The sequence below is a fragment of the Aptenodytes patagonicus genome, chromosome 5, assembly GCF_965638725.1.
Source record: "Aptenodytes patagonicus chromosome 5, bAptPat1.pri.cur, whole genome shotgun sequence".
In the NCBI taxonomy this organism is placed as follows: Eukaryota; Metazoa; Chordata; class Aves; order Sphenisciformes; family Spheniscidae; genus Aptenodytes; species Aptenodytes patagonicus.
The window spans coordinates 15,767,250-15,781,625 of NC_134953.1; the positions used below are offsets into that span (position 1 = coordinate 15,767,250).

At 40.5% G+C, this 14,376-nt stretch overlaps 1 protein-coding gene across 1 annotated transcript in view; it reads left to right on the forward strand.

The window, feature by feature from the left end:
* The first annotated feature begins 839 nt into the window (after positions 1-839).
* The window catches only part of LOC143160725 (heparan sulfate glucosamine 3-O-sulfotransferase 1-like), a 118,578-nt gene continuing 105,041 nt past the window's right edge, over positions 840-14,376 (forward strand). Inside the window, exon 1 of the mRNA XM_076338814.1 lies at positions 840-954. The gene's annotated coding sequence lies outside the window, so the exon portion shown is untranslated. The remainder of the gene's footprint in view (positions 955-14,376) is intronic.

Consider the following 14,376-nt stretch of genomic DNA (forward strand, 5'->3'; position numbering starts at 1 on the left):
TAAGTACCAAGGAAATGCAGATTCACAGCCTGAGTTTTTTGCATTTTTTTCTTTTTCCTATTTAAAAAATGTAAATGGAAAGTGCTGTTTTCAGCATTTTCTTTTAATTTATAGCAGTTCTTCACCAGGATAATAAATACCAAATTATTTACTTCAGAGGATTGAGAGGATTACTTAGTTAATGTTTAAAAGGACTTTGAAGATAAAAAGCACTATTGAGCTGCTTAAGACTTACTGAATAGTTAATTATCTAAAGGTCCCATTCTCCCCCCTACAGGTTATTTCTATGTAGGGGAGAGCAAACTCTGAGCTTCATATCATGACTTTCAAAGCCAGGCTTTTTAAATATTATTGGTTTCAAAAATTTGCTTTCTTAGTGGCCTGAATCTGATTCCTTTGAAGTCAATGGCAAAAGTCCAACGTATTCCACTGAAGCATGATGTAGCTGTTCAGAACAAGTTGAAACAATGGTTAGAACCCCTGTCCACATTATTTACATTTTGTCTTACTTAGTGTGTACATATATATGTGTATATATATACATACATATATACTCACATGCACATACATACATATATACACTCACACGCACACACATATATATGTGTGCACACACACAGTGGTTTGTGGATGAGTAAGATATGTTTTTTAATTTGGGACTTTAGGTATATGGAACTCATTCCTTCATAAAGAGCCACTTCTAGAGAGACACACTGACCTTGCTGGGAACCTCCACAGCCAAAATGGATCCCATTACAAGATCTGAACAGAACAGATGAATGATCTTAGCAACAGTGGGGAAAAAATAGCTCTCGAAAGGGCTCCACCTGGCTCCTGTACTCTGGCCGCCTCACAGCTAACACAGATACCTCATACGAAGAAATGGAGAAAAAGGAACAAGTTTCTGAACCCAGCGTTCGGAGTCAGCCCTTGTCCACAGTAGAATCATTGAAGGTAATTACCAGTCCTTCCTTCAGTATCTTAACTGTTAAAAACATCCTAAGTGATCAGTGTAAAGTAAAAGTTACTCTGTATGCTGAGGACAGGAATCTCCCTTTGGACTAAATAGTTTGGGAAATACTGTTGCACACATATCAGATCTTTACTGTAGAAGACCAACCAATACATATACTTAATTTTGCAAACATTAAATACCTCTTGATTCTGGTATGACTGATTAGGAGTCAGATGTTAAGTATTTGTTAACACTAGCATAATTATGGGTTAAATTCATCAATATATGCCATTTGAGAAAAAGTCATGAGAGTTATATATTTAACTGGAGTTCATAATTGATTCCTCCCAAAGATAAAGAACAGTATCTCAATCTGAACTCATTTAAATTTGACCTTTTAATGTGCTACAGCAGCATGCTATCTTATGCTTTCAGCTGTGTTGGCTCTTAAATCAGGGTCTAGATGTAAAAGGTCATGCTGAATTCTTGAGCTACATTTTTAACAAGAACCACTCTTAAGTTTTTTCATGTTTAATACCAAGAACATGCAGGGATCATAAGAAGAAAGAGTAAAAGAATGAGAAGGGATTTGATTAACAAATTGGTCTCTGTATATCCTATTCTGTTTGCATACACTAATCTGATGATGGGAAGCACAGCTAAAGAAGTGATGGTTAAAACACAATGCTATGAAATAAAAAATTAGTTGATCTTTCTAGTGAGAATGTAAATCTTGAGTTAAAAATGGAATGTTTGGCCCATATGTGTCAGACATTTCCAAAGTACGGAAGTTCATTGTAAGTTTATGGTTTTATGCTTCTAAAATATTCCTCTCCCACAGGATCTCATGAAATATGTGTGTGTTTACAGGAAATTGCGGAAATAGTGACTCATCTTTTCAATAATTTACACAGGATAATTTCTTGAAAAGCAAGATCAGCAGGAGCTTTTTTTCCTGATTGCAAAGGATTTGGTTAGCTACCTCTGGATACTCTCAAAACAAAGAGAATTTTCAAAGTAGACTCTAAATGATGTTTGCTCTTTGGCAATACAGTTTTACTTGTAGTTGCTCCAGTCCTTTAAACCACAACCTCATATCTGTTACTAGGATTATTCAAAACTTCGTTTCTGTCTGATGTTATATTTTCCAAACATAAATGTCACAAAATGCTCCCAACACTTAGAAATCACTCAGGTTTCTCCAGCTCTTCTTGGGGTATTTGTACGTATTGTCTGTAGGTCATGGTGTTTTTCTTAAATGTGATTTGAAAGACTGAAGGCAAGTGATGGTCAATGCTTCTAAAAAGTGATCGAAACCTAAATTATATGTTCTATCCTCGAATACTACAAAGTGGAATGGCATGATGTCACAGAGGGAAATGGAACACTAAACGTTGTGACACTGCTAAGTTCAATTTAAGTGGACCAAGCAACAAATAGGCTGTGTCAGAAAAAGCTTTTCACACACATACACACAATTAACTGAAACCCACCCCAATTACCAGCCCAGTGAGGCAGCACAGTGAAGCCCAGGGACATGTGACACTCCCTCTGACCAGCCTCTGTGTCAAGATCTTGGGCAGAAGCTCAGCGCCGACACATAGCAGTTCCACCTCAGGCACTCTGCTTCTACACTGTGTTGGGTGTCCACATAACAATGTTCCCCCCCAACCCCAGCTTCTGCTGCCAAATGTCTTTACAGCCAGATGCTGACACAAGCTGCCAATCAGATCACAGTACACCCTTCCAGCAGTTTCAGGTACGATTCTCCTGTCGGTTGTTGATCCACGGCCCACACTAAGGCTCATTACACTCAGATCCTCTTTGCATTGTCATGTCAGCCGTGGCTCATTATGCTCAGGCCTTGTTTGCAAGTGTCCTCTTGGCCATGGCTTTTTATATTCAGTCACTCAGCCCTTGGTGAAGGCAAAGCCATGATGCTACCATGTCAAATGAAGGATATTTTCTATATACCTCCACTCAAAGTAAGCATTTATTCCTGTCAGAGGGTAGTTTATGAAACTTCGGGATGATTTTCTATATCATGTTTCTGCATCCCAAATACTGGAGCTGCCTGTGGATGGTCTAGTCCATGATGTAAGTTACAAGACCTAATGGGTTCCTCCAATTCACAGCTGAAAACCAAGCTCCAAGGGGAACAGGAATAATGTATAAGCAATATGGATATGATGCCATTTTTCCTTGACTGCATCCCCTATTGCAGGAGCTGCAAGAAGAAGGGGGATAGAGTCACCACAACAGATAAAACATACCTCCAGGATATTGTTATAATGATGTCAGAAATATAATGAACTCTGAAGTATTTCTTATAGACAGCCCTGCAGAACCTAACAATATTTTCATAATGAAGAAAATTCGGGAGCTTTGTTGCTAAAAAATAGAGCAGGTTCTTGCAAATGCTCAAACATAACATGATGTCCAGCATAATGAATATGTTAAATGAATAGGCACAGGATACAGAAAATGTTCTACAAGTCTGCTCCATTAATTTTCTAAGAGAGTGAGAATCTGCTACAACACTGGAATTTTCTTTTGGGATTTTCTAATTTAAAGCTTATTGTAGTCTTCATTTCATTCTGAGGCTGCAAAGAGTAGCTAATGAAATTTGACCTTATAGACAAAGGTTGAAATAAATAATATTAGTACTGATCAATTAAAAAAGCAAAACCAGTAAGCACACATTTTAAAAGTACGTATGTAAAAAGTACATTTCTGAACTGCAGAAGTATTTTAAATTCTTGCAGTGACCTGTATGACCTTCTCATCAATATGCCCCACATGAATAATGCAGCCACCCCAAACTCATGCCATTAAAAATCGTAATAATTGTCTGACATGCACATGTAACATTACACTGGAGATCAATTTGGCCCAGAGCATTCCATTAAAACACAAAGTGAGTTTCAAATGTATATGGTAAAATGAAACATCAGCTATAATGAAAAAGGAAGCAGAACAGAGTGGGATTTAGGTATTGGTATGCATTTTCCTTTAGAGAACATTTTGCCACGCTTGTACTGTACATAATGCCATTCTGTATTTGATGTACAATCAATCCACATTTTATTTTGCTTTTAAAATTATCCTATAAAAAGTACAAGGCAATCAATGTACTGTGCTCTAGAGAGATGGTGGTATTATTTGAATTGCTATTGCTATTTAATATTTAGTTTTCAATAAAGCCTTGATTATGGTCCATTGTATTAGCTACCATACAAGTACTTAGGAAGACGTGGCCCCTAATCTAAAGTTCAGCATCTCTGTTTGAATTATGAAGCTTTGGTAAGCTTAGAAAAAGACAGGTAAAACACATTAGAGTGGCCTGGTTATTATTTGTTCTTCATATGTTACCCCTGAACATTCAGAGATTGAGATCACGCCACCATCTTGGCATTCTCGTATCAGTTCATATAGTAGGATACCTAAGAAATCATTCTACTGGAATTAATATTTTTTAAGTGATCCTAAAGACCTTTGACACTGCACAATAGAGTATTGGACTTTACATAGCTTAAACGGATTGTCTTCATAATACTCTGCAGAGTTCAGCCCCTTACTTTAGCAGTGAGGAATTCAGTCACAGCTAGATGAAAACTAAAAAACTACTACTGGGTGTGTTTGCCTTTTGCCAAGCAGAAAATCTGCCCCCATAGATGTCCTTGACATGAAAAGCGTATTCCAAAGTGTGTAAGAGGCAAAGCAAGAGTGGATCAATGATTGGAGAAGGTCATTTAAGATTTCAAAAATCCTGGACACGTTGGCTTGACCAAAGAGTGCAGGTGAGAGCTCTATTAGTGCATTTATGTAACTTTAGTGGGGTTACCAGTGAGGAAAGTGCACATGGAATTTTTAATGTGTCTGTGAAAGTATTGTGAGGCAGACTTATTCCCAAGAGACAATAAATGTACCCTTTGGATTCCTATGTCTATAAAGCCATCGTGGCTACCATGTACATTGGTATTTTTAAATCTCAAATATGATCAATTGCATAAAATGAAGACCTACATTTATGCACTTCTCCCCACTGTAAAGTATTTATTAGTTGAAGGAGGCAGCCAATGCTTCACAACTTGCCAGTCTGCGTGAGGCTTTAAGGACATTTGTAATAAAGTAATGAGTTGATGTCATTGTACATGTGCTGCAACTAATTTTATGTAGCCTCACAGTTTTATGTTAAAACCAAATTTTTAGTCCATTTATTCTGCACTGACTAAAACAAATTTACTCTTACATTTCCTTGCTTCCTTCTTCAAATTAGGATATAATAAACAATTCCTTAATTTTTTGACAGAAAAAAGGCAGATTTTATATAACAAAAGAATACAAAATTGCTCTTTTCCAGGCTAATATGGTACACACCAGATTTCAGCCTGTAGTGAATTTTGTACCAAAGTGGTAAACAGGGATTTGGAAGAGAAATACTGACAGGTCTGTTACTAGCATTGTAATATTTTGGAATATGAAAAGTTTCTGAAACTTCCCATCATATATAATTACAGTACTTACAAAAGCATTTCCCAGCACAGAAAAAGGCTAAACTTAGTAGCAGCCAACCTGTCATTCTGCCTCCTTTTTCAGCATTCCTGCTTTTCTTGGAGGTCATTTTTAATGAGTCTGTACAAGCACCTGAAAAATCAGGTGCATAAATTAACTACCAATTAAGGTATTTAAAAAAAAAAAGGAAAAATTTAATTGCTAGTTTTTATATATAAGTCCACTCATTATCATGCAGTATGCCTGCATGTTTATCACATAGCAGTTACTGAGGCTCCAAAGAAAAGTGATTGTTGTGGTTTAACGTCAGCTGGCAACTGAGCACCACACAGCCGCTCGCTCACTAGCCCCTGTCCCCCGGTGGGATGGGGGAGAGAATTGGAAGAGTAAAAGTGAGAAAACTCGTGAGTTGAGATAAGAACAGTTTAATAATTGAAACAAAATAATAATAATAATACTGGAATATACAAAGCAAGTGATGCATGATGCAATTGCTCACCACCCACCGACCAATGCCCAGCCAGTCCCCCAGCAGCGGCCCCCCCGGCCAGCTTTCCCCAGTTTATGTACTGAGCATGACGTCCCATGGTATGGAATGTCCCTTTGGCCAGTTGGGGTCAGCTGTCCTGGCTGTGCCCCCTCCCAGCTTCTTGTGCACCTCCAGCCTTCTCAGTCGGTAGAGCATGGGAAGCTGAAAAGTCCTTGACTAGGGTAAGCACTGCTTAGCAACAACTAAAACATCAGTGTGTTATCAACATTGTTCTTGTCCTAAATCCAAAACACAGCACTGCACCAGCTACTAGGAAGGAAATTAACTCTATCCCAACCGAAACCAGGACAGTGATGTTTTCATTGTGTTGCAGTCCTGAAACTGGATATAACATGAAGCAAAAGAATTTACTTTCAAATTTATATGTCAGTGGGTACAGTTGAAAGAATGTTATCACAATTTAATATAGTAAGTGCTTAATTATTTCTGTATAACATTTCCCCCCCCATTTAATATCACTGTCTGTCCGGAGTGGCTGTTGACCTAGTTTTCAATTAATTGCAGTGAGAATACAAAATTGCCTTTAAAGCAATGAATTTTTTTCACTGGATTACCCATGACAGCTGAAATGGTGAATTCATAATTGATAAACTTTGTTGCCACCATCAATAGTGAACTGGCATTATTACCCAAAATCTTACAAAACAATAATGGCATCAGAAAGTATACAGAATGTTGAAAATAGGACTGCGTAGAAGAGAAATAGGGCTCCTGTGAAGAGAAAACTTCCTACCCTGGTACAGCCCTCAGATTATTATCCATTATTGATTTTTCATGTAGGCAGCGATGAAGTTGCAACAAGAAGTCCGAGGGCAATCGAGAGACTTCAGGGCCTTGGGACAACTGCTTAAGTGATCAGGAGCACAAGTAGCGTTCTCCTCTGACCTTCCAGTTGCAGGGAACGATGAGGGAAGAAACAGGAAGAGCCAGCAGATCAATACCTGGCTCTGAGCCTGGTGTCACCAGCAGAATTTTGGGGTTTTTGATCATGGGTCGGTCTACATGACACCAGGCCTGCTGGCGACAGATGGGTTACACCAGTCTCAAAGGGGGAAAAGGATCTTTGCACAGGAGTTAGCAGGGCTCATTGAAAGAGCTTTAAACTAGATTTGAAGGGTGAAAGGGATAAAACCAGGCTTGCTAGAGATAAGCCTGGGGGCGGCACACCAATATTTGAAGGACAGTGTGCTAGCGAGGTCCTTCAGTCTGCCGTCTCAGTGGAGGTAGGGGATGGAGATCCATGCGGCAGCAAAGACTCAAGGCTTATTGATGTGTTAGAAACTGTGGAAGTGCCTGAGAATGGTCACATAGGAATTAGGGTTTCTCCTCCCAAAAAGGTGGTGGGATCAATAGCCCAACTGAAGTGCATCTACACCAATGCACGCAGCATGGGCAACAAACAGGAGGAGCTGGAAGCCATTATGCAGCAGGAAAACTATGATATAGTTGCCATCACGGGAACATGGTGGGGTGACTCGCACAAGTGGAGTGCTGCAATGGATGGCTATAAACTCTTCAGAAGGGACAGGCAAGGAAGGAGAGGCGGTGGGGTAGCCCTGTACCTTAGGGAGTGTTTTGATTGTCTAGAGGTTAATGATGGTGGCGACAGGGTTGAGTGTTTATGGGTAAGACTCAGGGGAAAGGCCAACAAGGCAGATATCATGGTGGGAGTCTGTTATAGACCACGCAACCAGGATGAAGAGGCAGACGAAATATTCTATGAGCAGCTGGGAGAAGTCTCACAATCGCTAGCCCTTGTTCTTGTGGGGGACTTCAACTTACCAGACGTCTGCTGGAAATACAATACAGCAGAGAGGAAACAGTGTTGGAGGTTCCTGGAGTAGCATGGAAGATAACTTCCCGACCCAGCTGGTGAGTGAGCCAACTAGGGAAGGCACCCCGCTGGACCTGTTGTTTGTGAACAGAGAAGGACCTGTGGGTGATGTGACTGTTGGAGGCCATCTTGGGGATAGCGATCACAAAATGGTAGAGTTTTTGATTCTTGGAGAAGTAAGGAGGGGGGCCAGCAAAACCATAATCATGGACTTCCAGAGGGCAGACTTTGGCCTGTTTTGGAGACTGGTTGACAGAGTCCCTCGGGAGGCAGTCCTGAAGGGCAAAGGAGTCCCAGAAGGCTGGATGTTCTTCAAGAAGGAAGTCTTAAAGGTGCAGGAGCAGGCCGTCCCCATGTGCCGAAAGATGAGCCAGAGGGGAAGAAGACCAGCCTGGCTGAACAGAGAGCTGTGGCTGGAACTCAGGAAAAAAGGAGAATTCATGACCTTTGGAAGAAGGGGCAGGCAACTCAGGAGGACTACAGGGATGTTGTGAGGTTACGCGGGGAGAAAATTAGAAGGGCCAAAGCCGAACTAGAACTTAATCTGGCTACTGCCGTAAAAGACAATAAAAAATATTTCTATAAATACATTAGCAACAAAAGGAGGCCTAAGGAAAATCTCCATCCTTTATTGGATGTGGGGGAGAAACATAATGACAAAGGATGAGGAAAAGGCTGGGGTACTTAATGCCTTCGTTGCCTCAGTCTTTAATAGTAAGACCAATTGTTCTCCGGGTACCCAGCCCCCTGAGCGGGAAGACAGGGAGCAGAATGAAGCCTCCATAATCCAAGGGGAAATGGTTAGCGACCCGCTACACCACTTAGACACACACAAGTCTATGGGGCCAGATGGGATCTACCCAGGGGTACTGAGGGAGCTGGTGGAAGTGCTCACCAAGCCACTTTCAATCATTTATCAGCAGTCCTGGCTAACTGGGGAAGTCCCAGTTGACTGGAGGTTAGCAAATGTGACACCCATCTACAAGAAGGGCCAGAAGGAGGATCCGGGGAACTACAGGCCTGTCAGTCTGACCTCCCCTCAGTGCCGAGGAAGGTTATGGAGCAGATCATCTTGAGTGCCATCACGCAGCACATACAGGACAACCAGGTGATCAGGCCCAGTCAGCCTGGGTTTATGAAAGGCAGGTCCTGCTTGACCAACCTGATCTCCTTCTATGACCAGGTGACCCGCTTAGTGGATGAGGGAAAGGCTATGGATGTTGTCTACCTAGACTTTAATAAAGCCTTTGACACTGTTTCCCACAGCATTCTCCTGGAGAAACTGGCTGCTCATGGCTTGGACGGGTGTACTCTTTGCTGGGTAAAAAGCTGGCTGGATGGCCGGGCCCAGAGAGTTGTGGTGAATGGAGTTACATCCAGTTGGCGGCCGGTCACAAGTGGTGTTCCCCAGGGCTCAGTATAGGGGCCAGTTCTGTTTAATGTCTTTATCAATGATCTGGACGAGGGGATCGAGTACACCCTCAGTAAGTGTGCAGACGACACCAAGTTGGGCGGGAGTGTTGATCTGCTTGAGGGTAGGAAGGGTCTACAGAGGGTTCTGGACAGGCTGGATTGATGGGCCGAGGCCAACTGTATGAGGTTCAACAAGGCCAAGTGCCGGGTCCTGCACTTGGGTCACAACAACCCCACGCTACAGGCTTGGGGAAGAGTGGCTGGAAAGCTGTTGGGTGGAAAAGGACCTGGGGGTGTTGGTTGACAGCCGGTTGAATACGAGCCAGCAGTGTGCCCAGATGGCCAAGAAGGCCAATAGCATCCTGGCTTGTGTCAGAAATCATGTGGTCAGCAGGAGTAGGGAAGTGATTGTGCCCCTGTACTCGGCCCTGGTGAGGCCGCACCCTGAATACTGTGTTCAGTTTTGGGCCCCTCACTACAAGAAGGACGTTGAGGTGCTGGAGCGTGTCCAGAGAAGGGCAACGAGGCTGGTGAGGGGTCTGGAGAACAAGTCTTATGAGGAGCGGCTGAGGGAACTGGGGTTGTTCAGCCTGGAGAAAAGGAGGCTGAGGGGAGACCTCATCGCTCTCTACAACTACCTGAAAGGAGGTTGTAGCGAGGTGGGTGTTGGTCTCTTCTCCCAAGTAAGAAGCGATAGGACGAGAGGAAGTGGCCTCAAGTTGCGGCAGGGGAGGTTTAGATTGGATGTAAGGAAAAATTTCTTTACTGAAAGAGTGGTTAAACATTGGCACAGGCTGCCCAGGGAAGTGGTGGAGTCCCCATCCCTGGAGGTATTTAAAAGACGAGTAGATGAGGCACTTAGGGACATGGTTTAGTGGGTGGTGGTGTTGGGTTGACGGTTGGACCCGATGATCTTGGAGGTCTTTTCCAACCTCAATGATTCTATGATTCTATGAGAAAGAAATTTAATATCTACAAATACAAAATAAAATGTCTATGTATTTGGGTATTAACACACTAATTATCCTGTGAAATATGATCAGGTGATAGCCATGTATTTTAGGCAACTTTGTTGCGGTTTGACTGAGCATAATCAACATTTGGCATTATACCCATAAAACAAGGGAAAATGTTTTTCTTTCCATCAGACAAAGAACAGAAGATAATAAGGTGAAGAAAGAAAATAAGGTAAAAAAGATCTAATTACTGTAAACAATCTCACTCCAACAAATCACAGACTAGGTACAACAAAGAGTGTAGATGCTTATAGTTGCAATTTTGATGCAGGCGTTTAAATGCCTGGACTCCAGAGTGGAATCCGGAAATGTAAGTGAAATGCCATGGATATCTGCAAGAGTTAAAAGGTAGGCTATGAGCCACCAATTGGAGTCCCAATGTGATGAGTAAATTATCCAAAAGGAAATGCTGAGAAGGTGAATATAACTTCTAACCTTTCATAACTGTCCACTAAGGACCAACAACCAGTATCTCTCTCTAGTGTATAGCCATTTAAACTTTCTTTTGAAAATTTCAAGTAGGTTTGCTCTTTATTTAAAATTTAACCACTGAGCAGAACAAAAAGAAGACAATATGGTAGTGACAATGCTCCTTTTATATAACAAGCTTTGGTCCAATTCTTCAGTTATCTTTTGGAAACTTAACTCCCACTGAAACCCAGGAGAATTATGTACCTAATTACTTTTGTTAATATGATGCCTACAAGTCAGAACACTACTCAGAATGTCTAAGACCTAAAATCAAGGTCCTTCTCTGCCTGAGGGGATTCAAACCCTGTATTCTCAGAGACTGAGCTAGTCCTGCATACACGCAGAGTCAAAATACCAGTCACCCATGTGTAGAGTTTAGCTACCATCAGATGATATCAGGATTTCATAGTGGTATTTTCATCAATTTTGAATCGATTTGATCATGGTGGTTCAAGAATTTTAATGCCAATAAGATACACAGATGGAAACTAAAGTCAGCAGATGGTAAATACTCCCAAGTACCTGTGACCTCTCTGTTGTGCATTCAAGCATAATTCCTTCTACTTTTTTTTCAGAAACATCTCCCAAAGTAAACATCATCAGACTGAATGGATAGCAATTACGTTGCTGCTGACATCTCAGAATACAGGATACCTGCATACAATTTAAGTAATATGCAGACTGTAACTTATAGCATTAAAGACATTTACTGTATGCATTTCATTCAGCACAGTAATAGCTATGGACTGTATTCAGCACTTGCTATCAAAATTAGCCTCAGCTAACTGAATGTTATTTGTATGTTTCCGTTTCATTATTCACCATCATTTGCTGTTGGTACCTACACTATTAGCACCACATGAATCACTTTAAAGTAATTCAATCAGCCAAGTTCTCCTGTCACTTAATATTGGTCAACTCAGTCTGCATTGGTATAAAGTGAAAGCATAATTTAGCTCAATGACTGAAAATTAAAGGGGATGATGCTTGTAATATAGATTGCATTCTTATTGTTTGGACTTCAAGTTGATTGCCCTTTAGTAGATCTTTTATCCTATATAGCTCACATTGATGACAAGGGTTAACAGTGGCCATTAGTAGCTATTAGTGCAAAACGGCTCATAGGTACCACCCACTGCTAACTCTCAGACCAGCTATTATTCCCCATAAAATTACTTTTAAGTACGCAAGTCAAGCATGCTAGTATTGTCATGCTCAGCCATGGACAGTCCATTATCTGCAAATACATAATAAAGATTCAGGACTTTGTTTCAAAAAAAATCAATGTATGTTTTTTTTATTCCCAGCATTTTCCATATAGCTGGATAACAGGAGGACTGAAGACAAAATATGAGAAAATCAAGAAGAATGCAACATAAGTCAGAATTCCGTACAGGCTGATAAAATTATAAGATCTCATATGATGAAACTTGTATGTAAGACTCTATTCGTTAATGTGAGAGGTTATCTGGTGGTTTGTTGGAAAAAAAAAGAACTCTGAAGATGACCTTAGACACCACACAGCCACATTATGTAATAATTTTTTTACAGTTCATTTATGGACTTGTACAGAGACTTGTACACTGCAAAATACAGTGAAAGGTACATATGATTCCTCTCTTTACTTTGACTTTTGATCTGTCAAAAAGAGAGTGAAAAATGACATTTTGCACCAGGTAGCTAACTCCTTGGTTAGTTAGGGTTGTTCCTGCCCTTTCCTGCAGGTGTTGTATTTGATGTGCTGAATCTACAGTACTGAGCAATTTCTGTTGCTTTTGGCTATAAGGTAATTGGCAAACAACCAAGGCCATGAGGGGTGGGTATTTCACCACTATGAGGCATTTTTCATAAACTGTTGCGTTTTTTTTTAACCTTTAAAACCTGGAAGGCAATGTCACAGGGAAGTGGGATTTTGAAAACATGGTGCCATAGATGAACAAATATATCCCAAAGACGTTATGCGGATGTTTTGCACCCATATATATATATATATATGTATAGCATTTAAATAGTTTCTGTTCTATGTAACTAACTGCAAATTATTGTGTGATCGAACCAAAATAAATAGGGCATCCTTAAAGAGTAAGCTGTTGACCAGACAGCTTTACTTTGTTATTGTTTCTGTCAGGACACGAGAGATGCTGATAGTACTTAGACATTTAATATTGTTTTTTACTTGGACAATTTAAACCAAGGACACTTAATTTGTGAGGCAATTGGGGCATCAACAGTTCATATTCATTTAAATTAATCTAAACAATGGTATTATGGAGTCAGAGTGATTTAAAAGACTAAGAAAACCACTTTTTCTAATAGTTTTCTATAGAGAATGTTGATGAAAATTGGACCCAAACATTTCCTGAGACCAAAGTGCTTTACTTATTATTTGCTTTGGATTTTTTTGTAGCCAGGAAAAAATACATATGGTCACTTTAATTTGTTTTTCTGTTCCAAAGCTGTCAGTCAACTTTTGGCAGTAGGGACCGTTAGGCAGATGACTAGCACCTTCATTACATTTTTGTGATCACATAGCAGGACCCAGGATATTAAAGGCAGATGAGGCAGAGAAGCTGAAGAGGCATGGTAGATGAGAGATTTTCCCAGCAGACTTCTGGGTAAATAAGACCAAAGTAATAGAAAGAAGCTGTCAGAATATCAAAGTAGTTTTCTGGGTTTTGTCAGTGTCTGTAGGAATACAACTCTGATAGTTCTTGTAAACAGGAGAGACAAATGTCTGTTTAATTCATTTCCACATCAGTCCTTGTGCACAGGTAATCCTCTCTGCTTAAGGTTTTTGTGAGTTTTTTTGAAACAGTTAATCTTAGTCCTTCTGAACTCTCTGCTTCATATAAAATATAAGTGTAAGACCTATGTTTATTTTCATGATAGGAAGTACAGAATTCTCTTTGCTTAAGGGTGATGATTTTATCTACGTATCTTCATATGCAGTAGCAAAGAAAATTATGTGTAGAAGGAAAAAAAAGAATGAGGAAGATCTGTTTCATTCTACTGATTCCGCAGCTCCAGATGGTAGAATACTGCAAATGATGTGAACTCAGGTGAAGGCTCTCAAAAGCAAGCATTCCCTTACCAGGTATGCCTTTATATCATACCACAGAGATAGATGTGATGCATACCAAGAACAAGGGTACAGGCCACAAAAGTTGAAGTTGCAAGTAGATATTGTCTGTGGCTTTCTCGGGTATCCTCACAGTTTACTAGGAAGTCAGCAGGTAACTAAAAGCAGAAAGGCACTTGCTTCTCCCCCCTAAGCATGGGACTCCTGTGTCTTTTCTGTTTGGCAGTTCCTAGAAAGGGAAAGAGGAGAGTGGAAATGTGGCATCTCTCGATGCCGCATCTAGGATAAGGTTTAGTATAGTTATCCATGGGCACTATCGAAATACAAGGTGTTTGTAGTTTTTGAGAGATGTGTTGGATGGGGAAGCTGATTTGTATGTTATGCACATAAATTTAAAGATAAATGACGCTTCTGCCCCCAGTGGAAAAGACGTTAGAAACTTCAAAGTTGCATATTTACTTGAGCTTCCATCCTTCACTCTGAAGTCAACTAAATGAAGTCAACGTATCTAACAATATAGATATGCTGCTAAGCAGCAACCAG